This window comes from Chiloscyllium punctatum, chromosome 3 (assembly GCF_047496795.1).
Source record: "Chiloscyllium punctatum isolate Juve2018m chromosome 3, sChiPun1.3, whole genome shotgun sequence".
In the NCBI taxonomy this organism is placed as follows: domain Eukaryota; kingdom Metazoa; phylum Chordata; class Chondrichthyes; order Orectolobiformes; family Hemiscylliidae; genus Chiloscyllium; species Chiloscyllium punctatum.
Window position 1 is genome coordinate 26094848 of NC_092741.1, and position 15000 is coordinate 26109847.

The window sequence follows — 15000 nt, forward strand, 5'->3', positions numbered from 1 at the left end:
CCACATTTTCTTTGCTGCTCTTTCTCTTGATCCCCTTTGTTTTTTTTTTCTCTCTTTTCTCTTTGCTCTTCCTCCTCCGTGCGTGCTTCCCTCCCTCCCTCCCTCCCTCCAGCTAGCCCTTGCCCACCAGGCTCCTGTCGTCTCCCACATCCCCACACAGGCCGACTGCAAGACCTCCCCCTGCTTCATAGGGCTGCAGCCTGCATTCTCTCATCCTTCCACACTCCTCCACGCCTCCATTTCGGAATGGCAGGCAGTGACCTGTGGGGTACCGCAGGGATCAGTACTGGGACCGCAGCTTTTTACAATATATGTTCATAATATAGAAGATGCTATTAGCAATAACATTAGCAAATTTGCTGATGATACTGAGCTGGGTGGCAGGGTGAAATGTGATGAGGATGTTAGGAGATTACCGGGTGACCTGGACAAGTTAGGTGAGTGGTCAGATGCATGGCAGATGCACTTTAATGTGGATAAATGGATGCTTATCCACTTTGGTGGCAAGAACACGAAGGCAGATTACTACCTAAATGGAATCAATTTCGGTCAAGGGACAGTACCGAGAGATCTGGGGGTTCTTGTACACCACTCAATGAAGGTAAGCATGCAGGTACAGCAGGTAGTGAAGAAGGCTAATAGCATGCTGGCCTTCATAACAAGAGGGATCGAGTACAGAAGCAAAGAGGTTCTTCTGCAGGTGTACAGGGCCCTGGTGAGACCACACCTGGAGTACTGTGTGCAGTTCTGGTCTCCAAATTTGAGGAGAGACATTCCGGCTATTGAGGGAGTGCAGCGTAGGTTGACGAGGTCAATTCCTGGAATGGCGGGATTACCTTACACTGAAAGACTGGAGCGACTGGGCTCGTGTACCCTTGAGTTTAGAAGACTGAGAGGGGATCTGGTTGAGACATATAAGATTATCAAAGGATTGGACACTCTGGCGGCAGGAAACGTGAGTGCCGAAACAGAGGACACAGCTTAAAAATACGGGGTAGACCGTTTAGGACAGAGATGAGGAGAAACGTCTTCACCCAGAGAGTGGTGGCTGTGTGGAATGCTCTGCCCCAGAGGGCAGTGGAGGCCCAGTCTCTGGATTCATTGAAGAAAGAGTTGGACAGAGCTCTCAAGGATAGTGGAATCAAGGCTTATGGAGATAAGGCAGGAACAGGATACTGATTAAGGATGATCAGCCATGATCATATTGAATGGTGGTGCAGGCTCCAAGGGCAGAATGGCCAACTCCTGCACCTATTGTCTATTGCCCTCCTTTCCTGACTGCCAGCCGCAGACAGCGTGCAGCCCCAATCCCTTTCTTTCCCTCTTTCTTGCTGATTTTGGCAGCGCTCCGCTCTCCTCCCCTCCCTGTCTCCTGCCTGCAGCGGCAGCAAAAATAACCTGTCGCTGCATTGCGTGCGTGGCCCAACACGAGTGCAGAGGGGTGACTTGAGCAGCCCCTGCTGGCGGAAAAAGCCTACTGCATCTGGTATTCCCAGGCAGTCTCCCATCCAAGTACTAACCAGGCCTGAGTCTGCTTAGCTACCGAGATCAGACGAGATCGGGCGTTTTCAGACTAGTACGGCCGTAGGCGCTGGCCCCTGCCTTTTCTCCCCACTTCAAGGCGTGCTGGCCAGCCACATTTTCTTTGCTGCTCTTTCTCTTGATCCCCTTTGTTTTTTTTTTCTCTCTTTTCTCTTTGCTCTTCCTCCTCCGTGCGTGCTTCCCTCCCTCCCTCCCTCCCTCCAGCTAGCCCTTGCCCACCAGGCTCCTGTCGTCTCCCACATCCCCACACAGGCCAACTGCAAGACCTCCCCCTGCTTCATAGGGCTGCAGCCTGCATTCTCTCATCCTTCCACACTCCTCCACGCCTCCATTTCGGAATGGCAGGCAGTGACCAGTGGGGTACCGCAGGGATCAGTACTGGGACCGCAGCTTTTTACAATATATGTTCATGATATAGAAGATGCTATTAGCAATAACATTAGCAAATTTGCTGATGATACTGAGCTGGGTGGCAGGGTGAAATGTGATGAGGATGTTAGGAGATTACCGGGTGACCTGGACAAGTTAGGTGAGTGGTCAGATGCATGGCAGATGCACTTTAATGTGGATAAATGGATGCTTATCCACTTTGGTGGCAAGAACAGGAAGGCAGATTACTACCTAAATGGAATCAATTTCGGTCAAGGGACAGTACCGAGAGATCTGGGGGTTCTTGTACACCACTCAATGAAGGTAAGCATGCAGGTACAGCAGGTAGTGAAGAAGGCTAATAGCATGCTGGCCTTCATAACAAGAGGGATCGAGTACAGAAGCAAAGAGGTTCTTCTGCAGGTGTACAGGGCCCTGGTGAGACCACACCTGGAGTACTGTGTACAGTTCTGGTCTCCAAATTTGAGGAGAGACATTCTGGCTATTGAGGGAGTGCAGCGTAGGTTGACGAGGTCAATTCCTGGAATGGCGGGATTACCTTACACTGAAAGACTGGAGCGACTGGGCTCGTGTACCCTTGAGTTTAGAAGACTGAGAGGGGATCTGGTTGAGACATATAAGATTATCAAAGGATTGGACACTCTGGCGACAGGAAACGTGAGTGCCGAAACAGAGGACACAGCTTAAAAATACGGGGTAGACCGTTTAGGACAGAGATGAGGAGAAACGTCTTTACCCAGTAAGTGGTGGCTGTGTGGAATGCTCTGCCCCAGAGGGCAGTGGAGGCCCAGTCTCTGGATTCATTGAAGAAAGAGTTGGACAGAGCTCTCAAGGATAGTGGAATCAAGGCTTATGGAGATAAGGCAGGAACAGGATACTGATTAAGGATGATCAGCCATGATCATATTGAATGGTGGTGCAGGCTCCAAGGGCAGAATGGCCAACTCCTGCACCTATTGTCTATTGCCCTCCTTTCCTGACTGCCAGCCGCAGACAGCGTGCAGCCCCAATCCCTTTCTTTCCCTCTTTCTTGCTGATTTTGGCAGCGCTCCGCTCTCCTCCCCTCCCTGTCTCCTGCCTGCAGCGGCAGCAAAAATAACCTGTCGCTGCATTGCGTGCGTGGCCCAACACGAGTGCAGAGGGGTGACTTGAGCAGCCCCTGCTGGCGGAAAAAGCCGACAGCACCTGGTATTCCCAGGCGCTCTCCCATCCAAGTACTAACCAGGCCTGAGTCTGCTTAACTTCCAAGATCGGACGAGATCGGGCGTTTTCAGACTAGTATGGCCATAGGCGCTGGCCCCTGCCTTTTCTCCCCACTTCAAGGCGTGCTGGCCAGCCACATTTTCTTTGCTGCTCTTTCTCTTGATCCCCTTTGTTTTTTTTTTCTCTCTTTTCTCTTTGCTCTTCCTCCTCCGTGCGTGCTTCCCTCCCTCCCTCCAGCTAGCCCTTGCCCACCAGGCTCCTGTCGTCTCCCACATCCCCACACAGGCCAACTGCAAGACCTCCCCCTGCTTCATAGGGCTGCAGCCTGCATTCTCTCATCCTTCCACATTCCTCCACGCCTCCATTTCGGAATGGCAGGCAGTGACCAGTGGGGTACCGCAGGGATCAGTACTGGGACCGCAGCTTTTTACAATATATGTTCATGATATAGAAGATGCTATTAGCAATAACATTAGCAAATTTGCTGATGATACTGAGCTGGGTGGCAGGGTGAAATGTGATGAGGATGTTAGGAGATTACCGGGTGACCTGGACAAGTTAGGTGAGTGGTCAGATGCATGGCAGATGCACTTTAATGTGGATAAATGGATGCTTATCCACTTTGGTGGCAAGAACACGAAGGCAGATTACTACCTAAATGGAATCAATTTCGGTCAAGGGACAGTACCGAGAGATCTGGGGGTTCTTGTACACCACTCAATGAAGGTAAGCATGCAGGTACAGCAGGTAGTGAAGAAGGCTAATAGCATGCTGGCCTTCATAACAAGAGGGATCGAGTACAGAAGCAAAGAGGTTCTTCTGCAGGTGTACAGGGCCCTGGTGAGACCACACCTGGAGTACTGTGTGCAGTTCTGGTCTCCAAATTTGAGGAGAGACATTCCGGCTATTGAGGGAGTGCAGCGTAGGTTGACGAGGTCAATTCCTGGAATGGCGGGATTACCTTACACTGAAAGACTGGAGCGACTGGGCTCGTGTACCCTTGAGTTTAGAAGACTGAGAGGGGATCTGGTTGAGACATATAAGATTATCAAAGGATTGGACACTCTGGCGGCAGGAAACGTGAGTGCCGAAACAGAGGACACAGCTTAAAAATACGGGGTAGACCGTTTAGGACAGAGATGAGGAGAAACGTCTTCACCCAGAGAGTGGTGGCTGTGTGGAATGCTCTGCCCCAGAGGGCAGTGGAGGCCCAGTCTCTGGATTCATTGAAGAAAGAGTTGGACAGAGCTCTCAAGGATAGTGGAATCAAGGCTTATGGAGATAAGGCAGGAACAGGATACTGATTAAGGATGATCAGCCATGATCATATTGAATGGTGGTGCAGGCTCCAAGGGCAGAATGGCCAACTCCTGCACCTATTGTCTATTGCCCTCCTTTCCTGACTGCCAGCCGCAGACAGCGTGCAGCCCCAATCCCTTTCTTTCCCTCTTTCTTGCTGATTTTGGCAGCGCTCCGCTCTCCTCCCCTCCCTGTCTCCTGCCTGCAGCGGCAGCAAAAATAACCTGTCGCTGCATTGCGTGCGTGGCCCAACACGAGTGCAGAGGGGTGACTTGAGCAGCCCCTGCTGGCGGAAAAAGCCGACTGCACCTGGTATTCCCAGGCGGTCACCCATCCAAGTACTAATCAGGCCTGAGTCTGCTTAGTTTCCGAGATCAGACGAGATCGGGCGTTTTCAGACTAGTATGGCCGTAGGCGCTGGCCCCTGCCTTTTCTCCCCACTTCAAGGCGTGCTGGCCAGCCACATTTTCTTTGCTGCTCTTTCTCTTGATCCCCTTTGTTTTTTTTTTCTCTCTTTTCTCTTTGCTCTTCCTCCTCCGTGCGTGCTTCCCTCCCTCCCTCCCTCCCTCCAGCTAGCCCTTGCCCACCAGGCTCCTGTCGTCTCCCACATCCCCACACAGGCCAACTGCAAGACCTCCCCCTGCTTCATAGGGCTGCAGCCTGCATTCTCTCATCCTTCCACATTCCTCCACGCCTCCATTTCGGAATGGCAGGCAGTGACCAGTGGGGTACCGCAGGGATCAGTACTGGGACCGCAGCTTTTTACAATATATGTTCATGATATAGAAGATGCTATTAGCAATAACATTAGCAAATTTGCTGATGATACTGAGCTGGGTGGCAGGGTGAAATGTGATGAGGATGTTAGGAGATTACCGGGTGACCTGGACAAGTTAGGTGAGTGGTCAGATGCATGGCAGATGCACTTTAATGTGGATAAATGGATGCTTATCCACTTTGGTGGCAAGAACACGAAGGCAGATTACTACCTAAATGGAATCAATTTCGGTCAAGGGACAGTACCGAGAGATCTGGGGGTTCTTGTACACCACTCAATGAAGGTAAGCATGCAGGTACAGCAGGTAGTGAAGAAGGCTAATAGCATGCTGGCCTTCATAACAAGAGGGATCGAGTACAGAAGCAAAGAGGTTCTTCTGCAGGTGTACAGGGCCCTGGTGAGACCACACCTGGAGTACTGTGTGCAGTTCTGGTCTCCAAATTTGAGGAGAGACATTCCGGCTATTGAGGGAGTGCAGCGTAGGTTGACGAGGTCAATTCCTGGAATGGCGGGATTACCTTACACTGAAAGACTGGAGCGACTGGGCTCGTGTACCCTTGAGTTTAGAAGACTGAGAGGGGATCTGGTTGAGACATATAAGATTATCAAAGGATTGGACACTCTGGCGGCAGGAAACGTGAGTGCCGAAACAGAGGACACAGCTTAAAAATACGGGGTAGACCGTTTAGGACAGAGATGAGGAGAAACGTCTTCACCCAGAGAGTGGTGGCTGTGTGGAATGCTCTGCCCCAGAGGGCAGTGGAGGCCCAGTCTCTGGATTCATTGAAGAAAGAGTTGGACAGAGCTCTCAAGGATAGTGGAATCAAGGCTTATGGAGATAAGGCAGGAACAGGATACTGATTAAGGATGATCAGCCATGATCATATTGAATGGTGGTGCAGGCTCCAAGGGCAGAATGGCCAACTCCTGCACCTATTGTCTATTGCCCTCCTTTCCTGACTGCCAGCCGCAGACAGCGTGCAGCCCCAATCCCTTTCTTTCCCTCTTTCTTGCTGATTTTGGCAGCGCTCCGCTCTCCTCCCCTCCCTGTCTCCTGCCTGCAGCGGCAGCAAAAATAACCTGTCGCTGCATTGCGTGCGTGGCCCAACACGAGTGCAGAGGGGTGACTTGAGCAGCCCCTCCTGGCTGAAAAAGCCTACTGCAGCTGGTATTCCCAGGCGGTCTCCCATCCAAGTACTAACCAGGCCTGAGTCTGCTTAGCTTCCGAGATCAGACGAGATCAGGCGTTTTCAGACTAGTATGGCCGTAGGCGCTGGCCCCTGCCTTTTCTCCCCACTTCAAGGCGTGCTGGCCAGCCACATTTTCTTTGCTGCTCTTTCTCTTGATCCCCTTTGTTTTTTTTTTCTCTCTTTTCTCTTTGCTCTTCCTCCTCCGTGCGTGCTTCCCTCACTCCCTCCCTCCCTCCAGCTAGCCCTTGCCCACCAGGCTCCTGTCGTCTCCCACATCCCCACACAGGCCAACTGCAAGACCTCCCCCTGCTTCATAGGGCTGCAGCCTGCATTCTCTCATCCTTCCACATTCCTCCACGCCTCCATTTCGGAATGGCAGGCAGTGACCAGTGGGGTACCGCAGGGATCAGCACTGGGACCGCAGCTTTTTACAATATATGTTCATGATATAGAAGATGCTATTAGCAATAACATTAGCAAATTTGCTGATGATACTGAGCTGGGTGGCAGGGTGAAATGTGATGAGGATGTTAGGAGATTACCGGGTGACCTGGACAAGTTAGGTGAGTGGTCAGATGCATGGCAGATGCACTTTAATGTGGATAAATGGATGCTTATCCACTTTGGTGGCAAGAACACGAAGGCAGATTACTACCTAAATGGAATCAATTTCGGTCAAGGGACAGTACCGAGAGATCTGGGGGTTCTTGTACACCACTCAATGAAGGTAAGCATGCAGGTACAGCAGGTAGTGAAGAAGGCTAATAGCATGCTGGCCTTCATAACAAGAGGGATCGAGTACAGAAGCAAAGAGGTTCTTCTGCAGGTGTACAGGGCCCTGGTGAGACCACACCTGGAGTACTGTGTGCAGTTCTGGTCTCCAAATTTGAGGAGAGACATTCCGGCTATTGAGGGAGTGCAGCGTAGGTTGACGAGGTCAATTCCTGGAATGGCGGGATTACCTTACACTGAAAGACTGGAGCGACTGGGCTCGTGTACCCTTGAGTTTAGAAGACTGAGAGGGGATCTGGTTGAGACATATAAGATTATCAAAGGATTGGACACTCTGGCGGCAGGAAACGTGAGTGCCGAAACAGAGGACACAGCTTAAAAATACGGGGTAGACGGTTTAGGACAGAGATGAGGAGAAACGTCTTCACCCAGAGAGTGGTGGCTGTGTGGAATGCTCTGCCCCAGAGGGCAGTGGAGGCCCAGTCTCTGGATTCATTGAAGAAAGAGTTGGACAGAGCTCTCAAGGATAGTGGAATCAAGGCTTATGGAGATAAGGCAGGAACAGGATACTGATTAAGGATGATCAGCCATGATCATATTGAATGGTGGTGCAGGCTCCAAGGGCAGAATGGCCAACTCCTGCACCTATTGTCTATTGCCCTCCTTTCCTGACTGCCAGCCGCAGACAGCGTGCAGCCCCAATCCCTTTCTTTCCCTCTTTCTTGCTGATTTTGGCAGCGCTCCGCTCTCCTCCCCTCCCTGTCTCCTGCCTGCAGCGGCAGCAAAAATAACCTGTCGCTGCATTGCGTGCGTGGCCCAACACGAGTGCAGAGGGGTGACTTGAGCAGCCCCTGCTGGCGGAAAAAGCCTACAGCACCTGGTATTCCCAGGCCTTATCCCATCCAAGTACTAACCAGGCCTGAGTCTGCTTAGCTTCCGAGATCAGACGAGATCGGGCGTTTTCAGACTAGTATGGCCGTAGGCGCTGGCCCCTGCCTTTTCTCCCCACTTCAAGGCGTGCTGGCCAGCCACATTTTCTTTGCTGCTCTTTCTCTTGATCCCCTTTGTTTTTTTTTTCTCTCTTTTCTCTTTGCTCTTCCTCCTCCGTGCGTGCTTCCCTCCCTCCCTCCCTCCCTCCAGCTAGCCCTTGCCCACCAGGCTCCTGTCATCTCCCACATCCCCACACAGGCCAACTGCAAGACCTCCCCCTGCTTCATAGGGCTGCAGCCTGCATTCTCTCATCCTTCCACACTCCTCCACGCCTCCATTTCGGAATGGCAGGCAGTGACCAGTGAGGTACCGCAGGGATCAGTACTGGGACCGCAGCTTTTTACAATATATGTTCATGATATAGAAGATGCTATTAGCAATAACATTAGCAAATTTGCTGATGATACTGAGCTGGGTGGCAGGGTGAAATGTGATGAGGATGTTAGGAGATTACCGGGTGACCTGGACAAGTTAGGTGAGTGGTCAGATGCATGGCAGATGCACTTTAATGTGGATAAATGGATGCTTATCCACTTTGGTGGCAAGAACACGAAGGCAGATTACTACCTAAATGGAATCAATTTCGGTCAAGGGACAGTACCGAGAGATCTGGGGGTTCTTGTACACCACTCAATGAAGGTAAGCATGCAGGTACAGCAGGTAGTGAAGAAGGCTAATAGCATGCTGGCCTTCATAACAAGAGGGATCGAGTACAGAAGCAAAGAGGTTCTTCTGCAGGTGTACAGGGCCCTGGTGAGACCACACCTGGAGGACTGTGTGCAGTTCTGGTCTCCAAATTTGAGGAGAGACATTCCGGCTATTGAGGGAGTGCAGCGTAGGTTGACGAGGTCAATTCCTGGAATGGCGGGATTACCTTACACTGAAAGACTGGAGCGACTGGGCTCGTGTACCCTTGAGTTTAGAAGACTGAGAGGGGATCTGGTTGAGACATATAAGATTATCAAAGGATTGGACACTCTGGCGGCAGGAAACGTGAGTGCCGAAACAGAGGACACAGCTTAAAAATACGGGGTAGACGGTTTAGGACAGAGATGAGGAGAAACGTCTTCACCCAGAGAGTGGTGGCTGTGTGGAATGCTCTGCCCCAGAGGGCAGTGGAGGCCCAGTCTCTGGATTCATTGAAGAAAGAGTTGGACAGAGCTCTCAAGGATAGTGGAATCAAGGCTTATGGAGATAAGGCAGGAACAGGATACTGATTAAGGATGATCAGCCATGATCATATTGAATGGTGGTGCAGGCTCCAAGGGCAGAATGGCCAACTCCTGCACCTATTGTCTATTGCCCTCCTTTCCTGACTGCCAGCCGCAGACAGCGTGCAGCCCCAATCCCTTTCTTTCCCTCTTTCTTGCTGATTTTGGCAGCGCTCCGCTCTCCTCCCCTCCCTGTCTCCTGCCTGCAGCGGCAGCAAAAATAACCTGTCGCTGCATTGCGTGCGTGGCCCAACACGAGTGCAGAGGGGTGACTTGAGCAGCCCCTGCTGGCGGAAAAAGCCTACAGCACCTGGTATTCCCAGGCCTTATCCCATCCAAGTACTAACCAGGCCTGAGTCTGCTTAGCTTCCGAGATCAGACGAGATCGGGCGTTTTCAGACTAGTATGGCCGTAGGCGCTGGCCCCTGCCTTTTCTCCCCACTTCAAGGCGTGCTGGCCAGCCACATTTTCTTTGCTGCTCTTTCTCTTGATCCCCTTTGTTTTTTTTCTCTCTTTTCTCTTTGCTCTTCCTCCTCCGTGCGTGCTTCCCTCACTCCCTCCCTCCCTCCAGCTAGCCCTTGCCCACCAGGCTCCTGTCGTCTCCCACATCCCCACACAGGCCAACTGCAAGACCTCCCCCTGCTTCATAGGGCTGCAGCCTGCATTCTCTCATCCTTCCACATTCCTCCACGCCTCCATTTCGGAATGGCAGGCAGTGACCAGTGGGGTACCGCAGGGATCAGTACTGGGACCGCAGCTTTTTACAATATATGTTCATGATATAGAAGATGCTATTAGCAATAACATTAGCAAATTTGCTGATGATACTGAGCTGGGTGGCAGGGTGAAATGTGATGAGGATGTTAGGAGATTACCGGGTGACCTGGACAAGTTAGGTGAGTGGTCAGATGCATGGCAGATGCACTTTAATGTGGATAAATGGATGCTTATCCACTTTGGTGGCAAGAACACGAAGGCAGATTACTACCTAAATGGAATCAATTTCGGTCAAGGGACAGTACCGAGAGATCTGGGGGTTCTTGTACACCACTCAATGAAGGTAAGCATGCAGGTACAGCAGGTAGTGAAGAAGGCTAATAGCATGCTGGCCTTCATAACAAGAGGGATCGAGTACAGAAGCAAAGAGGTTCTTCTGCAGGTGTACAGGGCCCTGGTGAGACCACACCTGGAGTACTGTGTGCAGTTCTGGTCTGCAAATTTGAGGAGAGACATTCCGGCTATTGAGGGAGTGCAGCGTAGGTTGACGAGGTCAATTCCTGGAATGGCGGGATTACCTTACACTGAAAGACTGGAGCGACTGGGCTCGTGTACCCTTGAGTTTAGAAGACTGAGAGGGGATCTGGTTGAGACATATAAGATTATCAAAGGATTGGACACTCTGGCGGCAGGAAACGTGAGTGCCGAAACAGAGGACACAGCTTAAAAATACGGGGTAGACCGTTTAGGACAGAGATGAGGAGAAACGTCTTCACCCAGAGAGTGGTGGCTGTGTGGAATGCTCTGCCCCAGAGGGCAGTGGAGGCCCAGTCTCTGGATTCATTGAAGAAAGAGTTGGACAGAGCTCTCAAGGATAGTGGAATCAAGGCTTATGGAGATAAGGCAGGAACAGGATACTGATTAAGGATGATCAGCCATGATCATATTGAATGGTGGTGCAGGCTCCAAGGGCAGAATGGCCAACTCCTGCACCTATTGTCTATTGCCCTCCTTTCCTGACTGCCAGCCGCAGACAGCGTGCAGCCCCAATCCCTTTCTTTCCCTCTTTCTTGCTGATTTTGGCAGCGCTCCGCTCTCCTCCCCTCCCTGTCTCCTGCCTGCAGCGGCAGCAAAAATAACCTGTCGCTGCATTGCGTGCGTGGCCCAACACGAGTGCAGAGGGGTGACTTGAGCAGCCCCTGCTGGCGGAAAAAGCCTACTGCACCTGGTATTCCCAGGCGGTCTCCCATCCAAGTACTAACCAGGCCTGAGTCTGCTTAGCTTCCGAGATCAGACGAGATCAGGCGTTTTCAGACTAGTATGGCCATAGGCGCTGGCCCCTGCCTTTTCTCCCCACTTCAAGGCGTGCTGGCCAGCCACATTTTCTTTGCTGCTCTTTCTCTTGATCCCCTTTGTTTTTTTTTTCTCTCTTTTCTCTTTGCTCTTCCTCCTCCGTGCGTGCTTCCCTCCCTCCCTCCAGCTAGCCCTTGCCCACCAGGCTCCTGTCGTCTCCCACATCCCCACACAGGCCAACTGCAAGACCTCCCCCTGCTTCATAGGGCTGCAGCCTGCATTCTCTCATCCTTCCACACTCCTCCACGCCTCCATTTCGGAATGGCAGGCAGTGACCAGTGAGGTACCGCAGGGATCAGTACTGGGACCGCAGCTTTTTACAATATATGTTCATGATATAGAAGATGCTATTAGCAATAACATTAGCAAATTTGCTGATGATACTGAGCTGGGTGGCAGGGTGAAATGTGATGAGGATGTTAGGAGATTACCGGGTGACCTGGACAAGTTAGGTGAGTGGTCAGATGCATGGCAGATGCACTTTAATGTGGATAAATGGATGCTTATCCACTTTGGTGGCAAGAACACGAAGGCAGATTACTACCTAAATGGAATCAATTTCGGTCAAGGGACAGTACCGAGAGATCTGGGGGTTCTTGTACACCACTCAATGAAGGTAAGCATGCAGGTACAGCAGGTAGTGAAGAAGGCTAATAGCATGCTGGCCTTCATAACAAGAGGGATCGAGTACAGAAGCAAAGAGGTTCTTCTGCAGGTGTACAGGGCCCTGGTGAGACCACACCTGGAGTACTGTGTGCAGTTCTGGTCTCCAAATTTGAGGAGAGACATTCCGGCTATTGAGGGAGTGCAGCGTAGGTTGACGAGGTCAATTCCTGGAATGGCGGGATTACCTTACACTGAAAGACTGGAGCGACTGGGCTCGTGTACCCTTGAGTTTAGAAGACTGAGAGGGGATCTGGTTGAGACATATAAGATTATCAAAGGATTGGACACTCTGGCGGCAGGAAACGTGAGTGCCGAAACAGAGGACACAGCTTAAAAATACGGGGTAGACGGTTTAGGACAGAGATGAGGAGAAACGTCTTCACCCAGAGAGTGGTGGCTGTGTGGAATGCTCTGCCCCAGAGGGCAGTGGAGGCCCAGTCTCTGGATTCATTGAAGAAAGAGTTGGACAGAGCTCTCAAGGATAGTGGAATCAAGGCTTATGGAGATAAGGCAGGAACAGGATACTGATTAAGGATGATCAGCCATGATCATATTGAATGGTGGTGCAGGCTCCAAGGGCAGAATGGCCAACTCCTGCACCTATTGTCTATTGCCCTCCTTTCCTGACTGCCAGCCGCAGACAGCGTGCAGCCCCAATCCCTTTCTTTCCCTCTTTCTTGCTGATTTTGGCAGCGCTCCGCTCTCCTCCCCTCCCTGTCTCCTGCCTGCAGCGGCAGCAAAAATAACCTGTCGCTGCATTGCGTGCGTGGCCCAACACGAGTGCAGAGGGGTGACTTGAGCAGCCCCTGCTGGCGGAAAAAGCCTACAGCACCTGGTATTCCCAGGCCTTATCCCATCCAAGTACTAACCAGGCCTGAGTCTGCTTAGCTTCCGAGATCAGACGAGATCGGGCGTTTTCAGACTAGTATGGCCGTAGGCGCTGGCCCCTGCCTTTTCTCCCCACTTCAAGGCGTGCTGGCCAGCCACATTTTCTTTGCTGCTCTTTCTCTTGATCCCCTTTGTTTTTTTTCTCTCTTTTCTCTTTGCTCTTCCTCCTCCGTGCGTGCTTCCCTCACTCCCTCCCTCCCTCCAGCTAGCCCTTGCCCACCAGGCTCCTGTCGTCTCCCACATCCCCACACAGGCCAACTGCAAGACCTCCCCCTGCTTCATAGGGCTGCAGCCTGCATTCTCTCATCCTTCCACATTCCTCCACGCCTCCATTTCGGAATGGCAGGCAGTGACCAGTGGGGTACCGCAGGGATCAGTACTGGGACCGCAGCTTTTTACAATATATGTTCATGATATAGAAGATGCTATTAGCAATAACATTAGCAAATTTGCTGATGATACTGAGCTGGGTGGCAGGGTGAAATGTGATGAGGATGTTAGGAGATTACCGGGTGACCTGGACAAGTTAGGTGAGTGGTCAGATGCATGGCAGATGCACTTTAATGTGGATAAATGGATGCTTATCCACTTTGGTGGCAAGAACACGAAGGCAGATTACTACCTAAATGGAATCAATTTCGGTCAAGGGACAGTACCGAGAGATCTGGGGGTTCTTGTACACCACTCAATGAAGGTAAGCATGCAGGTACAGCAGGTAGTGAAGAAGGCTAATAGCATGCTGGCCTTCATAACAAGAGGGATCGAGTACAGAAGCAAAGAGGTTCTTCTGCAGGTGTACAGGGCCCTGGTGAGACCACACCTGGAGTACTGTGTGCAGTTCTGGTCTGCAAATTTGAGGAGAGACATTCCGGCTATTGAGGGAGTGCAGCGTAGGTTGACGAGGTCAATTCCTGGAATGGCGGGATTACCTTACACTGAAAGACTGGAGCGACTGGGCTCGTGTACCCTTGAGTTTAGAAGACTGAGAGGGGATCTGGTTGAGACATATAAGATTATCAAAGGATTGGACACTCTGGCGGCAGGAAACGTGAGTGCCGAAACAGAGGACACAGCTTAAAAATACGGGGTAGACCGTTTAGGACAGAGATGAGGAGAAACGTCTTCACCCAGAGAGTGGTGGCTGTGTGGAATGCTCTGCCCCAGAGGGCAGTGGAGGCCCAGTCTCTGGATTCATTGAAGAAAGAGTTGGACAGAGCTCTCAAGGATAGTGGAATCAAGGCTTATGGAGATAAGGCAGGAACAGGATACTGATTAAGGATGATCAGCCATGATCATATTGAATGGTGGTGCAGGCTCCAAGGGCAGAATGGCCAACTCCTGCACCTATTGTCTATTGCCCTCCTTTCCTGACTGCCAGCCGCAGACAGCGTGCAGCCCCAATCCCTTTCTTTCCCTCTTTCTTGCTGATTTTGGCAGCGCTCCGCTCTCCTCCCCTCCCTGTCTCCTGCCTGCAGCGGCAGCAAAAATAACCTGTCGCTGCATTGCGTGCGTGGCCCAACACGAGTGCAGAGGGGTGACTTGAGCAGCCCCTGCTGGCGGAAAAAGCCTACTGCACCTGGTATTCCCAGGCGGTCTCCCATCCAAGTACTAACCAGGCCTGAGTCTGCTTAGCTTCCGAGATCAGACGAGATCAGGCGTTTTCAGACTAGTATGGCCATAGGCGCTGGACCCTGCCTTTTCTCCCCACTTCAAGGCGTGCTGGCCAGCCACATTTTCTTTGCTGCTCTTTCTCTTGATCCCCTTTGTTTTTTTTTTCTCTCTTTTCTCTTTGCTCTTCCTCCTCCGTGCGTGCTTCCCTCCCTCCCTCCAGCTAGCCCTTGCCCACCAGGCTCCTGTCGTCTCCCACATCCCCACACAGGCCAACTGCAAGACCTCCCCCTGCTTCATAGGGCTGCAGCCTGCATTCTCTCATCCTTCCACATTCCTCCACGCCTCCATTTCGGAATGGCAGGCAGTGACCAGTGGGGTACCGCAGGGATCAGTACTGGGACCGCAGCTTTTTACAATATATGTTCATGAT

The 15000-nt window shown here is 51.7% G+C and overlaps 9 non-coding genes across 9 annotated transcripts; all 9 read right to left on the reverse strand.

Annotated features, from left to right (window-relative positions):
• Positions 1–1471: 1471 nt before the first annotated feature.
• On the reverse strand, positions 1472–1590 carry LOC140471239 (5S ribosomal RNA). The gene has a single exon (XR_011956931.1). It is a non-coding gene; the product is annotated as a 5S ribosomal RNA (ribosomal RNA).
• Positions 1591–3105: 1515 nt separating this feature from the next.
• Positions 3106–3224, reverse strand: LOC140470264 (5S ribosomal RNA). The gene has a single exon (XR_011956470.1). It is a non-coding gene; the product is annotated as a 5S ribosomal RNA (ribosomal RNA).
• A 1507-nt stretch (positions 3225–4731) lies between these two features.
• LOC140470187 (5S ribosomal RNA) lies at positions 4732–4850 on the reverse strand. Its single transcript, XR_011956463.1, has one exon. It is a non-coding gene; the product is annotated as a 5S ribosomal RNA (ribosomal RNA).
• A 1515-nt stretch (positions 4851–6365) lies between these two features.
• On the reverse strand, positions 6366–6484 carry LOC140470666 (5S ribosomal RNA). Its single transcript, XR_011956597.1, has one exon. It is a non-coding gene; the product is annotated as a 5S ribosomal RNA (ribosomal RNA).
• A 1515-nt stretch (positions 6485–7999) lies between these two features.
• On the reverse strand, positions 8000–8118 carry LOC140470739 (5S ribosomal RNA). Its single transcript, XR_011956647.1, has one exon. It is a non-coding gene; the product is annotated as a 5S ribosomal RNA (ribosomal RNA).
• A 1515-nt stretch (positions 8119–9633) lies between these two features.
• On the reverse strand, positions 9634–9752 carry LOC140470741 (5S ribosomal RNA). The gene has a single exon (XR_011956648.1). It is a non-coding gene; the product is annotated as a 5S ribosomal RNA (ribosomal RNA).
• Positions 9753–11265: 1513 nt separating this feature from the next.
• LOC140468677 (5S ribosomal RNA) lies at positions 11266–11384 on the reverse strand. The gene has a single exon (XR_011955797.1). It is a non-coding gene; the product is annotated as a 5S ribosomal RNA (ribosomal RNA).
• A 1507-nt stretch (positions 11385–12891) lies between these two features.
• On the reverse strand, positions 12892–13010 carry LOC140470743 (5S ribosomal RNA). The gene has a single exon (XR_011956650.1). It is a non-coding gene; the product is annotated as a 5S ribosomal RNA (ribosomal RNA).
• Positions 13011–14523: 1513 nt separating this feature from the next.
• LOC140468685 (5S ribosomal RNA) lies at positions 14524–14642 on the reverse strand. The gene has a single exon (XR_011955798.1). It is a non-coding gene; the product is annotated as a 5S ribosomal RNA (ribosomal RNA).
• Positions 14643–15000: the final 358 nt, after the last annotated feature.